Below are 20,752 nucleotides of genomic sequence, written 5' to 3'. Positions count from 1 at the left end.
TTCCAATTTGTGTTAACTAAGTCCTAATTAAGCAGAGTTCATTTTAATGAAGTCAGAAACCGGGTCTGGGCCTCCTCTACCTAGACTTTCAATATTGCAGAGTTCTTTCTTAATTAAGGTGAAGAATTCCCTCTGGTTTCCACGGCCAAAATTTTCCATTTGTTCCGCATCGGATGCCAGTTGGCTTCCACCTCCTGCAACCATGTGCCTCTGGCACAGCTGGACAATATATTAACTTCTTTGGGATTAAAAAGGTGCTATAAAAAAATTAAAAGGTGCTATATCCTTAAGACGGAGCCGGAAATGGCAACCCACTCCAGTATTCTTACCCAGGAAATCCCATGAACAGAGAAGCCTGGAAGGCTACAGTCCATGGGGTCACAAAGAGTCAGACACAACTTAGCAGCTAAACCACCACAATCTCCTTAAGAAATATTCCGAATAACCTGGATTCTTATTTATTCTTACCAGCCATCAATCTTTTCTAAGTAATAAAAAGCAAATGAGCAGTGGAGGCAGGGAACAACCAGATTTCAGCAGCAGTGTTTCTGGAGGTTCTTCCCTTCCTTAAGCCTAGGGCCTGAATTCCCCAAAGACAGATATGAGCAGGCTTTACTGAGTTCTGCCTCCTATTCTGGGATCTAGGGGCAATTTGAAGACAGAGGAAAGAGGGGCCCTGGGCTGTCCTTAACGGCTGCCTAGCTGTGCAAGGGCACAGCAGGAACAGCATCTCTTGGAGCTGTGCAAGGCACTGGGTCTGAAGCCAGACGACTCAACCCTAGTTCCTGCCCTCTCACTGAGTTAACTATGAGACTTGCAAAGCGCTTCAGTTTTCTCATCTGTCAAGATAGAGAACACAGGACTTTGGGGTGTTCCAGTGGTTAAGACTTTGTTCTCCCAATGCAGGGCACACGGGTTCAATCCCTAGTTGGGGGACTAAGATCCCACATCTCACGGAGCAGTTAAGCCCACCTGCCGCAACTACTGAGGCCGTAAGCTCGAGGAGCCTGCGTGCCGCAACAAGCGAAGCCAGCAAACTTCAACAGGAAGCCCAAGCACCACGACCAGCGAAAGCCTGAGCACAATGAAGGATCAACACAGCCAAAAAAAAAAGGAGAGAGAGAGATGATTAAACCAGTGCTTTACAAACTATCTATGACAAAGGAGCAAGATTTTTTTCCTTCCTTCACCCCATCTCCTAATCTGTTGGGGATCTTTTATTAAATATGGATAAATCAAAATGATTACCATGTAATATAATATTGTATTGTATACTTGAAAGTTACAGAGAGAAACAATCTTACAAGTTCTCATCACACACATTCAAAAAATTGTGGGAACAAGCCAATGGTTACCAGTGGGGAAAAGAAAGGGGAAGGGGTAAGATAGAGGTATGGGATTAAGAAATACAAACTACTGTATATGAAATAAATAAACAACAGGGATATACTGTACCATACAGGGAAATAGAGCCATTATTCTGTAACTGCCTTAGATGGAGTATAATTTATAAAAATACTGAATCACTATGTTGTACACTTGAAACTAATGTAATACTGTAAATCAACTACATTTCAACTGAAAAAAATTTTAATTGTAACTATGTGTCGTGATCGATGTTAACTAGACCTACTGTAGTGATTATTCTACTACATATACCATATCATTATGATGTATGCTTGAAATAAAAATTGTATTATATATCATTTATATCTCAATTTTAAAAACACACATGAACATTTTTAAAAGAAAAACCTTGATATGGTATATTCAAAGTTGCTATTATATTTCATATGGGACATCATAAAATTACTGCTCTAACTTTGTCTTTAACAAAGTCACACCCAATACTAAGCAGGCAATAGACCCTTAATAAACCTTTGAATTAATGAGTGAAAATTAAAAAAAAGAATTAGCAGATACATGGATGTTGCAGCATCCATTGCTATCAAAGTTTCTAAGTGCCTACTCTCACTTGCTGTGATTTATCTCCCCACCAGTGGGTAACAGTGTATTGACCAGTGGCTGTACATGGACCACACTCAGCATCTTACATCCCTCCCTGCTCCGGCCTTGCACCTCTTCGCTCAGGTTGCCCAAGTACCCAAATACTGAGCTTGGTGGCTAGATTAAAATTATGCTTATGGAGCAACAAAGACCAAAATAACAACCTGAACAACCAATAGTTGTTGTTGTTCACTCTCTCGGTTATGTCCAACTCTTTTCAACCCCCTGGATTATAGCACGCTAGGCTTCCATGTCCTTAACTATCTCCCGGAGTTTGCTCAAACTCACGTCCATTGAACAAATGATGTTATCTAACCATCGTATCCTCCGTCACCCCCTTCTCCTCCTGCCCTCAATCTTTCCCAGCATCATGATCTTTCCCAATGAGTCTGTTCTTCTCATGAGGTGGCCAAAGTATTGGAGCTTCAGCTTCAACATCAGTCCTTCCAAAGAATATTCAGGGTTGATTCCCTTTGAGACTGATTGGTTTGATCTCCTTACAGTCCAAGGGACTCTCAAGGGTCTTCTCTAGCACCACAGTTCAAAAGCATGAATTTTTTGGCATTTACCTTGTCAATCTGCTTGAACAGCAATCTGAAATCCTGGCTCCACCATTTATTATCAGGTGACCTAAAGCAAGTTACTTAACCTCTGTGCCTCACTTTTCTCATCTCTAAAATGAGAATAATAAGATCTTCTTCATGGGAGTGTTTTTGGTAAATGTTTACTCTGATATAATTTCAACCCTACAGAAAAAAATTGCATTAGCTCACAGAAATCCTATTAATCTTTATTCAGATCACTATTTGTACTAATAGTACTATTTATACTATTTTCCCCATTTCCTGTCTCATTCTCTTTCTATTTCTTTCCCTTTCTATTATTTCTTTCTTAAGTATTTACGAGTAACTTGTAGCCATCATGCCCATTGGATTGCTTTGAGGATTAATGGAATTAATATGTATGAAATACTCAAAATAATGCCTGGTACACATAATAAGCTCTCATAAAACATTACCTCTTATGCCTGGTTTCCAAAGACCTTTCCAGATGTTCAACAGGGATCTCATATTCCAGTGATTTTGTGGCAGCCCCTTGTGGAATCTCCTACGGGCTGGGGGTCCATCCCTATGACTCTACCCTTCTCAAAGATTTATGCCAAACTCACTTATTTTCAAGTATGTTGAATTTGACTGACCTAAAAAAAATTGTTCTATGCCATATGTATCTGGCCTTGAACACTGGTATTGAGTGTATCTGCTCTAAATTATGGTGTGTTATTAAATCTGAAGAACTCTGGTAATTCTTTTCTTTTTTCTACAAAACAGCTGTACTACTCTTAATAGAATATTGAACTGATCATCAGTAACTAGAAGACAAGCCCTCACTCTTCATGTTCTTTAGGGAAATGATAAGAACAGTGATTTCTAGGAAATTCAAGTATGACCCTTAAAACAAAACTTCCCTACCCAGCTCAGATGCCTCTTATTTCTGTTACCCAAAATGTCTATGCTTTGATTCAGGAACAAAATTTTGATTAGCATAATATAGTACCTTGTCTACCCCTGGTGTTGGTTTAACTTTAAACTGAACCAGAACTTTCCTTCTCACATTCACCTGGGTGCCTTTGCATCCTGATTTCTTGCTCATCCAGGTCCTGCTGTGCTGAATTGAATTAAGTATGGAAAACATATGGATTCGGCTTCATCTCCTTATACAAGATTCAGCTATAGAAAAGACTGTTCAGTCCACAGCAATTCTTAAAATCATTCCACGTGAGTCATACACCAGAAAGAAATCAAATCACAGAGGCATCTGGTGTCCAGAAAGACCCACTGTTCTCTATGGCCAGAACCTAGAAGCCTGGATGACTTGCCCAGGTGACTCATTGCTATTCATGAAACACTGAGACAAGGTCCATATGGCGTCCAGGCCCTTTTGTTCAGGATTATCATGTGACCAAAACAAATCCTATCATTGCCCTAGCAGGGTTCACGAGCCTTTGACTTTTGTGCCAGACAATGCCTGGAGGAGGAAAAGCAGGCAAAGTGGATACATCTTCTATCCCCAGATGAATTATGTATGTACAATGAGAGCCAACTCAGCTGAGCCTCACATCACTCTCCCTGGGGATTCCCGTGAATGTGTGGCCCCTGCATATAGTCACAGCCCACGCTGAATGCTCTGTTCCCTGGAAAGTCTGTCAAGTATCCCACACAATTTAATATGTGGTCAAAATTTTTTGCCTGATGTTCCTTATTCCTTAGGTTAACCCGTGGAGAGCCAAGGCCATGTATGTCCTTCAGAGTAACCTCACAGTGGGCTTGGTCCACAGTAGGTGGGAAGGTATTTCTCTAGATGGCCTGATATAATACAAAATAGGGAAATTGGTCACCCCAGTTGTCAAATCATTGACTCCATCTCCACAGTAGAAGTCCCCACATCCTCAGCCACAGCATTCTGCCTCCTTTCTAGAGAAAAACCTCTGCTTCTGTCAGAGCTGTGGACATCTGAAGGCACAGCTCCCACTCATTATTCCTCCAGACACCTGGCCTACCTGGCTCTTCTAGCACTGCCCTTTCCCCAAAGAACTCCGGGAGTTACACAACGATGAGGAGATACACTGATGCTCACCTGGTTCATTTTAAAGTCTAAGGCATGGTTTCTCCAAAAGTTACACATAGAGTTACCATACACACAGCAATTTCTCTCCTGGTAAATATTCAAAAGACTTGAAAACCTATGTCCACACAAAAACTTGTAATAGGTATCCTTAACAGCATTATCCATTAAGAGCCAAAAAAGAGAAATAACCCAGGTTTTCATCAACTGGCTAGTGGTATATCCATACAATCGAATATTATTTGGCCATAAAAATGGTGAAATACTGATATATGCTATAACATAAATGAACCTCAAAAATATTATACTAGGTGAAATTCAAACACAAAAGGACACACATAAGATTCTGTTTAAACGTCTGAAATAGGCAGATTCACAGAGATAAAGAGAAGCTGGGGAGGAGGGAATAAGGAGTAAGAACAAGGAATAATACCCTTGAGTACAAGGTTTCTTTTTGGGATGATGGAAATATTCGAGAACTAGCAGATAGAAATAGCAGATATAACTAGATAGAACAGTTCTATTCTAAAACTACCATCATGATAACGATGGTCGCACATATCTGAATATACTAAAAACCACTGAACTGTATATTTTTAATGGGTTAAGTTTATGATATGTGATTTTTTAAATGGATTAAGAGATAAAACAGGACATATAAATTAAAAAAGAAAAAGTGCAAGTCAAAGTGAATTCCAGGTCCCAGGTTGGCCTGTTGATTTTATAATCGCCACAACCAAACTTCCTTTCCTTTCTCTTGCTGAGATTGGTTGCTGTCAACACAGGCATTTCTAAAACGAGTTGTGTGCCCCAAAGTTCCACTCAATGTCCAGCCAGATCAGGACTGTCACCCAGGCTGTTGGGCCTCCTCTCAAATGGGCTTTGATCTGGCCCCACATATTAAGACAGTGAGAGCCTTGGAGCTCTGGTTTCTCTGTTTCCTCACTGCCCGTGATTGCTTCTGTCAAAAATAATCATCTGTCTTTCATTGCAGTACAGATGATAGCCAAATGTTACCCTCGTCCATCAAACTGTCAAGCTAATTGTTTATAAAACATCCGGAACTGGTTGTCACAGAACATCAGCAAACTCAGTCCAAGTGAAACAGACCCCTGAAGTTGGATACAGCCCTGCATGAGAGACGAGTCCCACTGACAAGCCCTTCACAAACACCTTTCTTAAGCCAACAATTGTCAGAAACTAGGAGTGCTACTGCCGTCCTGAGACGCCGAAACTGCTCTCAAAGAACTTGGTTTTCCTGTTACTAGAATGTTTTTCTTTTTGATAATTTGAAAACTGCTCCTAGTCCCAAGAGACTCCAGGACTTGGGCTCTAAATTCCTGCCATGGTCCAGTGTTAAGATGGACAACGCAGGACCTCTGCCTCTGCTGCTGCTGTGCCACGCCAGCAGATAATTCCTTATACCTGAGTGGTGCCTGAAATTTGCTGAGCACTTTCACATGGATTTCCTTCTAGCCTCAAACTCACTGTGATGGAGGCAGAGCTGACAGAGTTATTTCTAGGAGCGCAAAGACTTACTCAATGTCACTGGAGTTGTGGATGGCAGACCACAGGCCACTCCATTCTCAGTTCAGTCCTGCTTCCGCAGAACCAGGAGGACACAGGGTTTAACTTGGGTCAGGAGACAAGTCTCCCCAGCAGCCTTCCCTTCTACCACTTCCCCGTTCCCTCGCTCAGCCTCCCAAAGCCTTCCTCAGCCAGTTTTTCTATCACTTTCCCATCTAAAACATTATTTGTCATTTCAAGCCTTCTCTTTCACCTTGTCACCTGAGCCATCATTCATTTAAACAAGCCTGGTTAAGTCTCTACTAATTGATGCTTTTGAACTGTGGTGTTGGAGAAGACCCTTGAGAGTCCCTTGGACTGCAAGGAGATCCAACCAGTCCATTCTGAAGGAGATCAGCCCTGGGATTTCTTTGGAAGGAATGATGCTAAAGCTGAAACTCCAGTACTTTGGCCACCTCATGCGAAGAGTTGACTCATTGGAAAAGACTGATACTGGGAGGGATTGGGGGTGGGAGGAGAAGGGGACGACAGAGGATGAGATGACTGGATGGCATCACTGACTCGATGGACGTGAGTTTGTGTGAACTCTGGGAGATGGTGATGGACAGGGAGGCCTGGCGTGCTGCGATTCGTGGGGTTGCAAAGAGTCGGCCATGACTGAGCAACTGAACTGAACTGAAGTATCAAACACTGTGCTAGGCGGGTACAGAAAAATACATCTCCTGTGCTTAAGAGACTCAGAGCCTTGTGACCTCCAGTCCTCACAATTTCTGACTCTGGACTGCAGGCCCTGTGCATCTCCAGGATTTATAGACCTTTGAGGTCTGTCTTCTGCCATCCATCCAACCCACAAATTGATCTCTGTCTGACCCATCTTCTCAGGGCTCTAAAACCATGAGTCTCACCTGGTAGACCAAGGAAATTTAATCAAGCAGGAATAGCATATAGCACACACAAATATACATAACATATATAGCCTGCATGTGCGTCCATTACAGTGAGGAAGGAACACTGGGCTCTATCACTTACAGAGTCACTACTCTCGAATAAGGACATGGGGCTTCCCTGATAGCTCAAGCGGTAAAGAATCCACCTGCAATCAGGGGACGTAGGAGATGAGAGTTCAGTCCCTTGGTTAGGAAGATCTACTGGAGGAGGAAATGGCAACCCACTCCAGTAATCTTGCCTGGAAAATCCCATGGACAGAGGAGCCTGGTAGGCTACAAGTCCATGGGGTCACATAGAGTTGGATACGACTGAGCACGTAATGGATGGATAGAATAAGGACATAGAAGCTGGGACTGAGCAGGATGTTGACAATAACCACTGCTCTGATTATAAAATCAATATCCATTTGTCAGTATCTTTCCAAAACCAGTATTTTTAAATGAAAGTTTCCAACTTGAGAGAGACATGCCTGCTTCCATAACACAACCACATGGTCATGTCATGGAATAAGATGCAAGAGCTGAGTGTTCTCATGTTGCCTTCCATGCACAGAGCACCATCCATGTTTTGTTTTCCAATGCTTACAACAGAAATATGTGTGTGCGTGCTAAGCTGCTTCAGTCATGTCCAACTCCTTGCAACCCTGTGGACTGTAGCCCGCCAGACTCCCCTGTGCATAGGATTCTTCAGGCAAGAATACCAGAGTGGGTGGCCGTGCCCTCCTCCAGAGGATCTTCCCAACCCAGGGATTGAACCCGCATCTCTTGTAACTCCTGCATTGCAGGCAGATTCTTTACTACTGAGCCATCAGGGAAGCCTGTAACAAAATTAGGATCTGTTGAAATACAATTTTCAAAAAGAGAGACTCAAGACTCTCAGGAAAGATATAAAAATGACACATGTCAAATATTCTGTTTAACTCATTAATTCATGAAGTAAAAATGAGATATTAGAACTGATTCAAAAAAATTTTTAGAAACTCAGTATCCTTGAAAACTTGCTGATGTCTTATAAGGTGAAAGACTTTTTGGGTTATCTCTTCCACTAGACAAGAATATTTTTGCATCTCTTTTGAAAAAGATCCACCAGTTAACTTATGTCCCCATGGAGGTTTAAAATAGGCACCCAACAGAAATTTGAATCCAACTCTTCACTAAGAAACACTCAGGACTCTCTTTGGGCCATTTTTGAAGTTACTAGTAGCTTTCTGACAGGTCACTAATGCTGGAACTAGGGACTGACTCAGGGAGGTTATGGGAACAAAGTCTTTATATTATCTAGTGTTTAAAAAAATAACTGGGAAAAGGCAAAACTATAGAGACAGTAAAAGGATCAATAATTGCCAGGGGTGAGGGTTGGAGGATGAATAGGCAAAACATAGAGAATTTTTTGGGCAGTGGAAATACTCTGTGATACTACAATGATGGGTGTATGTCATTATATGTTTGTACAAACCCAAAAAATGTACAACATGAAGAGTTAACTCTATTATAAACTATGAACAGTGTGCCAGTGTGTGATCATCAATCGTAATAAATGCACCACTCTGGTGGGGGAGGCTTCAAATGGGGAAGGCTGTGCATATGCGGGGGGAGCAGGGGGCATGTGGGAAATCTCTGTCTCTTCCTCTCAGTTTTGCTATGAACCTAAAATGGCTCCTAAAAACTATCTTTTAAAGACACTCTGAAATGTTTATCAATAAACAAGTATTCATGATTATCCTTAAAGATAAGAGGGATGACACCAAGTCTCCCTGCTCCACACAGCCTTCAAACATTCTTAGGCCAGATTTCTTCACCCTAAATATAACCCAGTGTTGTTTAATGGAAAGAGGAAAGAGAAAATAAACCTGATGAGCAAGTGGGCCAGACAAATTCAAGTCAAGAATCCCTGCCCTGCAAACCTGCAGAACTAAAGTGCCCAGAGAGGCCTTCAACTATTCAGATGCCATGACTTCATTTTTAGTAGACAAATGCAATTTTGAGTATAGTTCTGAGACTGAACGACTTTAGAGTCCAACAGAAACATTTATCATCAAATAAAGAAGGCACTTGGACCGCAAGGAGATCAAACCAGTCAATCCTAATGGAAATCAACCCTGAATGTTCATTGAAAGGACTGATGCTGAAGATGAAGCTCCAACACTTTAGCCAACTGGTGTAAAGAGCCAACTCATCTGAAAAGACCCTGAAGCTGGGAAAAATTGAAGGCAAAAGGAGAAGAGGGCGGCAGAGGATGAGATGGTTAGATGGCATCACTGACTCAACGGACATGAATTTGAGCAAACTCTGGGAGATAGTGAAGGACAGGGGAGCCTGGAGTGTTGCAGTCCATGGGGCAGCAAAGAGTAGGGCAGGACTTAGCAACTGAACACCACCAAGAAAGAAGGCATTAAAGAGATACGGGCCATCCAAATCATTTCTATTTCCCCTACCTCCACCCTCTGATCACCAGAGCAATTCAAAGGTTAAGAAAGCAAGGAAAACAACAACAAAATTAAGCTTCTGACATTAAATCATTTCCGTCAGGTAAAATTAACGACAGAAGACTTCAGGTTTCTTACAGAATCAGTGCACATTGTATAAGACTTGACTACTCTAAGCTATAATGAAATTATATAATTATTTTTATAATTAGTTGCTGCTTAGTCCTAGATTAGAAACACAATGTCCAATTACAATATTCCTCATCTAATGTTTCTGTTGGACTATTTTTTTTTATGCTTTGGGACCGAAATTTCAGGAGCTCATTATGTATACAGTATATAAGTCAGGATGGGCTGAGTTATATGGTGGAGAAAAATACCAAGAATGTTAGTGGCTTAAAGCAATGAAAGTTGTTTTATCCTTTCATGCCACATGATTGTTTTGGGTGGGTGGGGGTTCCGCAACCCTTGCCTGTCACTTAGGTGATGGAGTAGACACTTGGAGGGACCTTGCTAGATGCTATAGCAGAAGAAAGTGGGACATATACCCATCAAGCTTCCACCCAAGAGTGATACATGCCACTTTCCTTCACATTTCACTGGGGAAAGCAAGCCATGTGGCCATGATTAATCCCAAGGAAGCAGGAAGTACAATTCTGAAGGAGAAGTGAGAATATCCATGACAAAGCCTGCATGCATGTTCAGTCTCTTTGGTCATGTCCGACTCTTTGCGACACGACACTATGGACTGTAGACGCCAGGATCTTCTATCCATAGGATTCTCCAGGCAAGAATACTGGAGTAAATTGCCATGCGCTCCTCCAAGGGATCTTCCCGACCCAGGGATTAAACTCACGTCTCCTGCGTCTCCTCCATTGCAGGTGGATTTTTTACCACTGAGCCACCTGAAAGCTCATGACTGAACCTAGTGACTACCAAAAGCTCATTTTAGAAAGTAAGGTTTCCTGATTTTAAACACATTTTATTCTTTTAGCTATATTAACTTAGCTATTAAGCAGCAACGTCATTATGAAGTTAGAATAAGTATATATTTTGACTTATCAATGTAAACCTTAGTTCATCTGACACTTTAACCAAATACAGGTTTTTCCCGTGCCCCTCATGTCAGGCAGATTTCCACAGAAATGAATAAGACAAAATCCTGCTCACAGCTCCCACGCTGGGTAATTTGGTCTTATGTCAGAAGACACAGCTTTCATTTTGAAAAGTTTCCAGGTTTGGGATTGGCTATAGTTCCTTTTTCCATAAGGTCTGAACCTATCGACCTCCACAGCACAGAGGATTCATTTATCACCCCACCATTTATGTGAGGACTGAATTAACACTGGTATTTTGAGGAAACTTCATTTTAGCAAATTTGGGTTAGCAGGTGATTTTGTGGGTTCAACTTTATTTCCTTATTAATTTTCTACACCCAGCTTAGAGTTGCTGAATCTAGACTTCACAGTACAAAATTCCCCTGACAAAGTTGGGAGCATGCAGAACAAAGGGAGCCATTGCCAAGGATTCTTGGGAGGTCAGAGGCCAGATTCAAGGCCTTGGTATCATGTGTATAGCAAAGAGTCAGCTCACCAGGAGGCTGGCAAGGAGAGGTGGGCTCTGAGTCCACTCTAGTGACCAAACCTGCAAACAAGCTTCTCTAATCACAAGATGCTGAAAAAGGGTCACATGGGTGCTTACTGTTAAATGATACAAACGCAAGTTTTTGCAAAAGCAAAAACTAAGCCCCTCCAAAGAAAATTTAATTAAAATTAAATTCGATTAAGCAGGATTAATTATATTATTCTAAAATGTGGATAGGTGTATCAATAGAAATAAAAAACTTCAACTATAAACCAGATAAGTTCAAATAATTTCAGTGGAGTTTCTGGATCTTTGCATATAGCTGGCTTCTTCCTATGTCAATCAGGGTCCCATCAGGAAATAAGCAGCACATTTCATTGGAATTTTGAAAGAGATTTTTAATGGTGGGATTCTTCACTGAGTTGTGGGCAGGATTAAGGAATCCACCATGCATGCTGGGGAATCCTATGACCGCAAGAGCAGGAAGGGGCAGGGGAAGAACTAATGTTACTTGAGCTTGGTGAAAGCTGCAGCCATGAAAGGGGGAAGCCCCAAGGGAGCTGTGACCTTGAAAGAACATGGCCATAGTCTGAACTGTGCCAAGGCAAAGGGCAGGTGACAAGAAGAAATATCTCCAGTGGTCTCTTCCTCCCACCTTCAATCTCCTGACACTTCTCCATATTGCAAACCAGAGGGCAAGGACACCTGGGTGATGGAGTCCATTGAGGCCTCCCTTGGGGCAAAGAACAGGGCAGAGATGGGAGAGAATGGATCTGGCTGGCTCATCACCTCACCTCACCTATGCTGTCTGTAACTGTGTACAAATGTTTTCTCTTTTGTCTCTATTTGGCTAGACTGCATATGTTCTGTTTACCTTCTTCTGAGCACACACACACTCTCTCAAGACAGTTCAGTTTTCTTTACTTTCATTGTTGAATCCAAAATGGCTGGATGATAGAAGCCAATTTATGAATTAAAACATACATAACCAAATGATTCTCTCCGTTATCTGGGGATACTACAAGTTTATCACATGTTTAGTAACTCATCACGTGTCCAGCCAAGAAAGAAGAGACTTTAATTTAATTTTAATTTTTAAAAATAGGCTTTATTTTGTGGAGCATTGTAGATTCATAGCAAAATCAAGAGGAAAGTTCCAAGATTCCCCATATACCCGCATTCCTTATGACACAGCCTCCTCCACTATCAAAACCCTGTACCTAAGTGATACATTTGCTAATTAATGAACCTGCATTGACACATCATTATAATGCACAGCCCATAGTTTACATTAGGGTTCACTCTTGGTGTTGAACATTCTGTGGGTTTGAGCAAATGTATAATAACATCTACTGTTAGTGCATCATACAGATTATTTTCACTGCCTTAAAAATCCTCTGTGATCTGTCTATTCATCCATATTTTAATTTTTGAATATTATAAAAGCAAACATCTCAAGAGATTATATCCTGAACTTTTAAAAATCTGGTATGTAAACGATCAATAATAATACAGCAAATTATCACCTAAAATTAATGGGAAAGTAATAACATAGGAGTATAGACATCATAACTAATTAAGTTTTCAAAAACTTAAAACATATTGTAACCAGCATGTCAAACAAACACAGTGATGCATCAGAACACAGCTTTATTTTTTAAACGTAGTGAATGTGGGTTACCTTCCCTGACATGCCTGGCCAAATTAAGTCACAAAACACAAAGCTCAATTCACAAGTTGAAATTGTCCAGCCCCAAATATTAATCAATGTCTGATCTCGAGTTAGAGAAAAGTCTTCTTCCGTCCCCATCTGGAACCTGTTTTAGGCAGAGTGTTGGCAGAGGCAGGAGGGTGTGGCTGTGCTTCACTTCCTGTGCTAGCTTGGTAGCCAGGCCCCAGCCTGCGGGGACTGGTGTGAGGGATGCAGGAAGGAAAAGAGGTCCAAGGGAAGCATCTTCCTTACTGACGCCTTGTCCTCTCTGGACCTGGTGTCACAGTCCATCGTTTCTCTCCTGAAGGGCTGATTAGAGGCTCCTCTGTGGGGCTTTCTTGATGAGGGTGATGCTTTCTGTCCCTCTGGTTGCTGCTCTCCACTCCATCCCTTGTTATCTGTGGTCCACTCCACACACATGCTAACTGACAGATCATCCTCATTCCCTAGGTTATCCTTTGGGGCAGAAATCTGTATTGCTGGGTAATCAGTGACCCTACAACTAAATGACTTAAAACAACACACATTTATTATCTCACTGCTTCTATTGGTTAGGAATCCCGTCCTCGCTGAGCCAAATCCTCTGCCTCAGAGACATGAAAGTCACTCAGTCATGTCTGACTCTTTGCAACCCCATGGACTATACAGTCCATGGAATTCTCCAGGGCAGACTCCTAGAGTGAGTAGCGATTCCCTTCTCCAGGGGATGTTCCTAACCCAGGGATAGAACCCAGGTCTCCCACATTGCAGGCGGATTATTTACCAGCTGAGCCACCAAGAGCTTGATGGCTCAAGAGCTCTTGATCCCTCAAGAGCTTGTCCAGAGGCATCCCAAGGCTCTGTTGGGAAGAACTACTTCCTGGATCATTCACATATATAATACCGTAAATCAATTGTCACCAGGACTCTCATGAGCTACTGAATGGAGGGCCTTGGCTCCTCACTGGTTTTGACTGGAATTTGCCCTCAGTTCTTTGTCATGTGGGCCTGTCCTACATGGCAGCTTGCTTCATCAAAGCCTGAAACCTAATATCACTCAGCCATAAAAAAAGAACAAAATAATGCCATTTGCAGCAACATGGATGAAGCTAGAGATTGGCATACTGAGTGAAGTAAATCAGATAGAGAAAGACGAATATCATATGACATCACTTATGTCCAATCTAAAAAAAAATGGTACAAATAAACTTATTTGCAAAGCAGAAATAGGGTCACAGATGTAGAAAACCTATGGATACAAGAGGGGAAAGCAGAGGGGAGGGATAAATTGGGAGATTGGGATTGACATATAAACACTACTATATATAAAATAAATATCAATAAGGACATATTGTATAGCACGGGGAACTCTACTCAATACTCTGTAATGGCCTATATGAGAAAAGAATCTAAAAAAGAATCTAAAATCTATATGTATAATTTATTCACTTTGTTGTAAACTTGAAATAACATGACATTGTAAAACAACTGTACTCCAATAGGAATTTTTTTTAAAAAAACATGCAAACTCAGAAGGCAATGGACAGATTCCCAAAAGACAGATGTCACAGTCTTCCACAACCCAGGCATGAAAGGGACATCCCATCACTTTTGTCAAATTCCATGTATTAGAAAGAAGCCACCTGGTCCAGCTCACATTCAGCAGGAGGAGATTACAGAAGGGTGTTGATTTTAGAGGTTACCCTCGAGGCTCTGCAGTGAAGAATCCACCTACAATGCAGGAGGCTCAGGTTCCACCCCTGGGTCAGGAAGATCCCTTGGAGGAGGAAATGGCAACCCACTCCAATATACTTGCCTGGAAAATCCCATGGACAAAGGAGCCTGGCATGGTAGAGACCATGGGGTCACAGAGTCGGACACGACAAAATGACTGAGCACATTTTCTGATTTCAGAAGGCAGAGATCCCTGAGTGTCATTTTGGGAAGCTCTCACCGACATAACACAGTTTCAGCTCCTCTCTCTCTGCCTGACCCACTTATGCAAGTGCTTATGCATGCCCCACCCTGACAAATGCTGGCACGGAGTGATCACCTCTATCCAGCTGCCACTGGCCCCCTTAGCTTTCCCAGCTCTGAGCCAGGGATTAGTCCACGACCCTTCCAACTGCAGTTCCCTTTAAGGAACATCCAGCAACCTCTCCAAGTGACCCTTTGAAATTCCTCTCTCCTGCTACCTGAGATTAGAAGGTAGACCCTCCAGCCCTGCCTTTCCCTGGGAGGACAAGAAGTGAGAATTCTCCAAAAGCAACCATTCTTCCCCAGGAAAATCTCCTGATAACACCCCCCAAACCCTATCTCCTCTCTTTCAATCCTTTTGTATTTTCAAGGTGAATTAGGGAGCTCAAGTGTTTTAGGAGTTGTGGAACTGCTTCCTGGGCATTACTTTTGTAAAGCCTGCAAACGACAGTCTCTTTCATACTCACTTTGGTGTCTAATGTCTATCATATGATTGTCTGATTTGAAATTGAGGAAGGAAGAGACCCACTGTAACATTCTGTACACAATTGTGATCTCCCTTTGACAACCCAAAAAGCTCACAGTAATTCTATAGTACTTACCATTATGATTATCCATTTTTGCTCTTTTGGGGGAAAACACACATATAATACCGTAAATCAGTTTTCACAATATAATCATAGCTGTAAACTGACTGCAAAAAGCCCACTAAAAGCACTAATAGGGCTTCCCTGGAGGTCACTCCACACTTCCACTGCGGGTAGGGGCGTTCAATCCCTGGCCCTGGTCAGGGAAGTAAGATTTCACATGCCATGCAGTGCATTCAAAAAGCACACTAATATATCCTTTATGCTTAATGCAGTAATATGATTATCATGCCTTAATCTGAAGTGAGGACTCCACCTTTTTTCTGACCTTCTTATTAAATAGAATTTACAACAAAATATCCTGTAGGAAAACAAAAAGATAGATTGGAGTGTCATATACTCCCTATACAGTGGGGTCTTATCTGAGCTCATTTACAATAATGCCTGTTATTCACCCCTCAAAAGTGCCAGTTGTCTTTCTAACGACCCTGGTTTGTTTCCCTGAACATGATTTCCACTAACTTAAAATGCTCAATTATCAGCAGACTTGGATGTTTAGTTTTAAAGTTTCAAATGCCAGATTCCCATTTTCTATAACAGCAAGAAGACATTCCTCACAGGATGTCACTCTGGTTCATAAAGTGGCAGTCCGTTTTATTTATTATTCCCAAGAACTTTATCATCAGTGTCACGAGGTTTGGCCAAGGAGGTTAGGATTCCCTTTTCTTGCTAAGAATAAGAAAACAGACTAAAAGAGATGAAATGTTCACTTTGAGAGTGTGAGTCAATGAGCTCCTGCTATGAAATAGTCTAAGAGACAGGTAGAGAGAGGAGGGTGTCTAGCCCAAAATTTACAATGTGCTAATAGAGAGTTTGGACACAATATTAATAAAAAACTGAGCTTCTGACTGAGGGGTCAAAACAACTACCATGAAAATTCCAAGAGACATTCTTCTTGAAGGTCCATTGAAATGAAGAGCATTTATTATCCCTTCAGAACAAGAGTGCAGCAGTGAGGAGAGCTTACTCATCTGGGCAAGCACATCACAGAAGTTACGCAAAATAAGAGGCACTTGAAAGCGTGAGGAAGGATTCATTGAACTTTGTTCCCCTCTGAAGTCGTCACCACACCTGGTAACTTAGGTGTCCTCTCCTTCAGGACCTCAGCACAACTTGTACCTAACTCCTGTACAACACTCATCATAGTGAGTCGAAAGACTTTTTATGAGTCTTCCAATCTCTAATTTTTCTTTTTCTTTTTTGGCCAAAAGTGCCACAAAGCATGTGGAATCTTAGTTCCCTGACCAGGGATCAAACCTGCACCTCCTGCATTTGAAGGGCAGAATCTTAACCACTGGACCACCAGGGAGGTCCCCCAATCTCTACTTTATATAGCTTGAGGCCAGGTATGTTGTCTTTCCACCTATATATCTACTACTTAATGCATAATGAATGTTCAACATTTTTGTTGACTAAATAATTAGAAAATGAGGAAGAGGATAGTCCAAACAGGAATGATCAAAGAAAAAAATAGGTGAGAGGAAAGAGAAGCTTTAAGGAGGTCCCTTCAGAGAGAGAAAATTCATGGGTCCTTAGTGTCTATCCATCCACAGCTGGCAGCCTGCCTTAGCAATGCCAAAGCTTAACTTCCCCCTGGCTTTTGAAATCTAGACTTCTTGAATGTTTATCTTCCTTTTGCATATATTCAGTCACCTAGTTCATAATATGAATTATTTCTCCTCACTTCCTCTCTCTCTGATCAACACTTAAATATATTTTCCTCCCTAAGAAACCTGATGTTTGAATCTTTTTTACCACCTACACCCTGACATTTAGAACTCTGGAGCAGATTTCTTTTCCTACCAAGTCTTCTGTGATTCAAGAGCTCCCTCTGCCCCTTCAAGGCTGTCCTAGGACAAATGATCACCTAAAGATGGCAGAAACAGTTGATCTTGGATGGGAAAGTCTGTCCTGGATACATTAGAGCAAATGCTTCCACCAAAATCACCAGCAAAAACAAAAACCTCTAGTTTGTGAAGAACCTAGTTGAATATTCTACTCTCCTATTGATCACAAAGACTCAGAGGTCCATGAAGAGGAAAGAGGAGGGGGAGCAGGAGGAAGAGAAGAGAAACAGAAGAAGAGGGGGAAAACGTGGAGGAGTCCTGAAAGAAGAAGTAGAGAAGGAAGGAAGAATGGGCAGAACTGCTTTGTTACCATAGGTAGCATGACTTTCTTCTCGAGCAATGGCTCACAGTCTGATTACTCAATTCATTGGCTGCTTCTCTGTCAACAGCCTACTTGATCCTCCTTCCTGAATCTCTCTCTCCTTTTCTCGGTGACATCTCCAGTCCTGACTTGCCTCCTGATTCTCAGTCTTCTTGTGGAGTCCACAACCTTCTGCTTGTTCCTCATGGCTCTCTTCTGCATTAACCCTTAGCTTAAACCTGTGGGATTAGGCTGATGATTTAAAAGCCTATGCTTCAGCCTAGATCTCTGCTCTGTGATTCGTGTATCCATCAGCCTTTTAGACATCTTAACTTGTATGTCCCACAGGCACTTGGAACTCAGCATATCTAGAACATCATTTACACTACCCTCGATCCTGTTCTTCTTGTGTAATTTATAATTGAGATTGGTATCACCAGCCACCTTGGATCAAATCAGAATCTGGGCTCTCCCCTCCTCAGACACATACTCACACTTACCTAATCAACTCCTATTAGGAATTGACTGCTTAAATTTCTCTTGAATTCTTTCAACTATTGACTTCATTCTCTCCCCTGAGTTCCTGCACCACCTCATACTTGATACTGACACACCCAGGACAATTCATTTCCATTAGGCAGCTGTGATCTTTCTAAATAAAATGCAAATCTGTTGTGTTCATGTCTTACTCAAAGCATGTCAATTCTTCCCCAGTATACATTGTAAATATAATGTTTAATTTCTCTAATGCAATCTAAAAGGATCCTATCATCTGGTCCTTACTTATCGGCAGCTCATTATGCTTTCCATTGCCCAAAGATACCATGCTTTTTCATGTTCCAGACCTTGCCATGCTTTTCCTGTGTCTGGAAAAGAGAACTTCTGAAAAACTGTGCTGAATGAACAAATGCTCGAATATGAAAGACATCTATAGTTGTTGGTGACTGCGATTAAAAAAAAAAAAACTTTGTAATTTTTTGCTAAATCCTAGGGCTATATAAATTAATATTGTACAAACAAACAGTGTCTTCATAAATATGGCTTCTGTCATTTCAACAGCAAGAAATTACCTTAATTCTTTTAGCATAATTTAATTTTGTCTTTTTAAAAAACTGCATTTATTAGACAGAAGAGTTTTATGGTCCCTTAAATGTATGCTTGCTGTTCCCTCAGCAAATTGTATTTTCTAAGTGCCTGTTCTTCCTGGAACTATCTTCCCATTAGAAGCCAGTTATTATTTTTCCAGGAATAGCGGCATGAATCTCAATTATTTGTTTGTAGTAGAGTGATCCTGGAGATTTTGAATTTATTTATGTTTCCCCAGATCCCTGTTCCATAACAATGCACCATTCTGATTTTGACCAAACCTCGGGACTTTTGCCTATAGTCCAATAAATGGGTGTGTACACATTGTTTAAGTCAGTAGAATATGGTAGTGGTGTCTAACCCTGGCCTCCTCGTAAACAGCAAAGAGCCTGCAGAAGCTCACAGCTATTTTATCACAGGAGCTCGTCTTCTCTGCTCAAAATGCAGTTACTTTTCTTTGATACCTATACAACTGTGAAGACTGTAGCTTTTTTCTTTTTTTTAGGTTATATGGTTATATCAGGGCACTTCAAACAGAACCAACTCTGGCTGATTTAAGCAGAACAATTCCTTGCAGGATTCTGGGCAGTTTAGGAATTGTCAGGTAGGCTAGAGGACCAAGTAAACTTATACAATCTTCTTATAAGCGCAATATCCCTCTTGATTTACAATTTTTGAATGGAGTAATAGAGATTTCTCATTGGCCCTTCCTACCATAGCGGCTCTCACCATAGGTCAGGGAGCCAGTGGGGGAATTCTGCTAGATGCTGACTACATCTATTTGAATTATACCCTAAGGAACTAGATCCTACCCTGCCCCCCTTTTCTGAGCCTACTTAGTGGGTGGACCTGGCTAAAAATTCCATTTATTACATGACTGAATAAACTCCTACCCTTTGACTAAAAGGGCACAGGGGTATTTTAGGTCCCTAGGAATCGTCAGTTGCCTCAGAACAAGCACCTTGGGGAGCCTGATATACCCACTGAAAGCAAGGATTTCAAATGCAGTGTCTTTCATCAGGGTCACCAGCCTCCAGAGAGCAACCATCAAAGGGACTAAGAAGGAATAGTCAGAAAATCAGGGGTAATTCTAGGACTCTGATGTCTTTTCACTGTCTTTTGCCCCCAAACAGGCCAAAAGATTGAAAGCAATTGATCATCCATTGCTTTCCAAAGGTGCTGGGGCTGCCTTCAGCACTTTGGTAAAGGGGGTACCTTGCAGGCCACTTCAGGGGCTCTAGCTGGTGGGTGGTGGCAGAACAGGATGTCATGATACATCCTCTGCCACATTTCTATCTCCCCAGTGTTTGGATTCCTTCCCCTACATTAAATAGTACACTTCCTGTCGTCTCAAAGACAATTAGTTTGGGTCATCCAGCACCCCTGAGCAGGTAGAAAGCCACATGTATTCTCAGAAGCACTTCTGCATACAGACAGCTCTCATGCCTCTTGGTTCTCATGGTCCCTCATGTTCAGTGTTACAAGCAAAAGACATGGACTCTCCTTGACTCAAAAAAGACTGAGAAGCTGTTAGAGTAGGTCACAAAATTTCCAAAGTAGCTAGAGAGGCTGGCTGAGGGGTTACACAACTTCAGAGGACCCAGGCCATCAACTCAGGCCACAAAACTGAGGCTGTCATCACTGTTCCACCTTAGGTGTTTGACGAGGACAGCCCCATCGGGGCTCCTGCCCCAGCCATGGTCACTCTGAGGACTCCAGCAGGACCACTGATCCTTCTTTGAGACACTGGTCTCCAATCTAAAGTACAGAGCAGTATGTCACTTTCTTGTGTCCCAGCTTCAAAGCAGACTGGGGAAACAAGGAGAGGCCATGTTTAACTGCTATAGTGGAAAAGCAGCTCGAAGTTCTATAAGATAAGTTGAGACAGGACATTCTCCAAATGCAGGAGTCAGATTTCAGATGCTGGGCAGGCAAAATAATGACAAATGCCTACTGCAAAGTGTTTCCAGATTAAAGCTTCCTGAAAATATTTTGAGATGGGCATGCCACCAACACTTGTAATTTAGTCTCACAAATTTCTAACTGACTCACTGATAAGATACAAGTTGATGCTATGGTGATATCATAATT

This window comes from Bubalus bubalis, chromosome 12 (assembly GCF_019923935.1).
Source record: "Bubalus bubalis isolate 160015118507 breed Murrah chromosome 12, NDDB_SH_1, whole genome shotgun sequence".
Taxonomy (NCBI): Eukaryota; Metazoa; Chordata; class Mammalia; order Artiodactyla; family Bovidae; genus Bubalus; species Bubalus bubalis.
The sequence above is the reverse complement of the archived record's forward strand: the minus strand, read 5'-3'. Positions refer to the sequence as shown.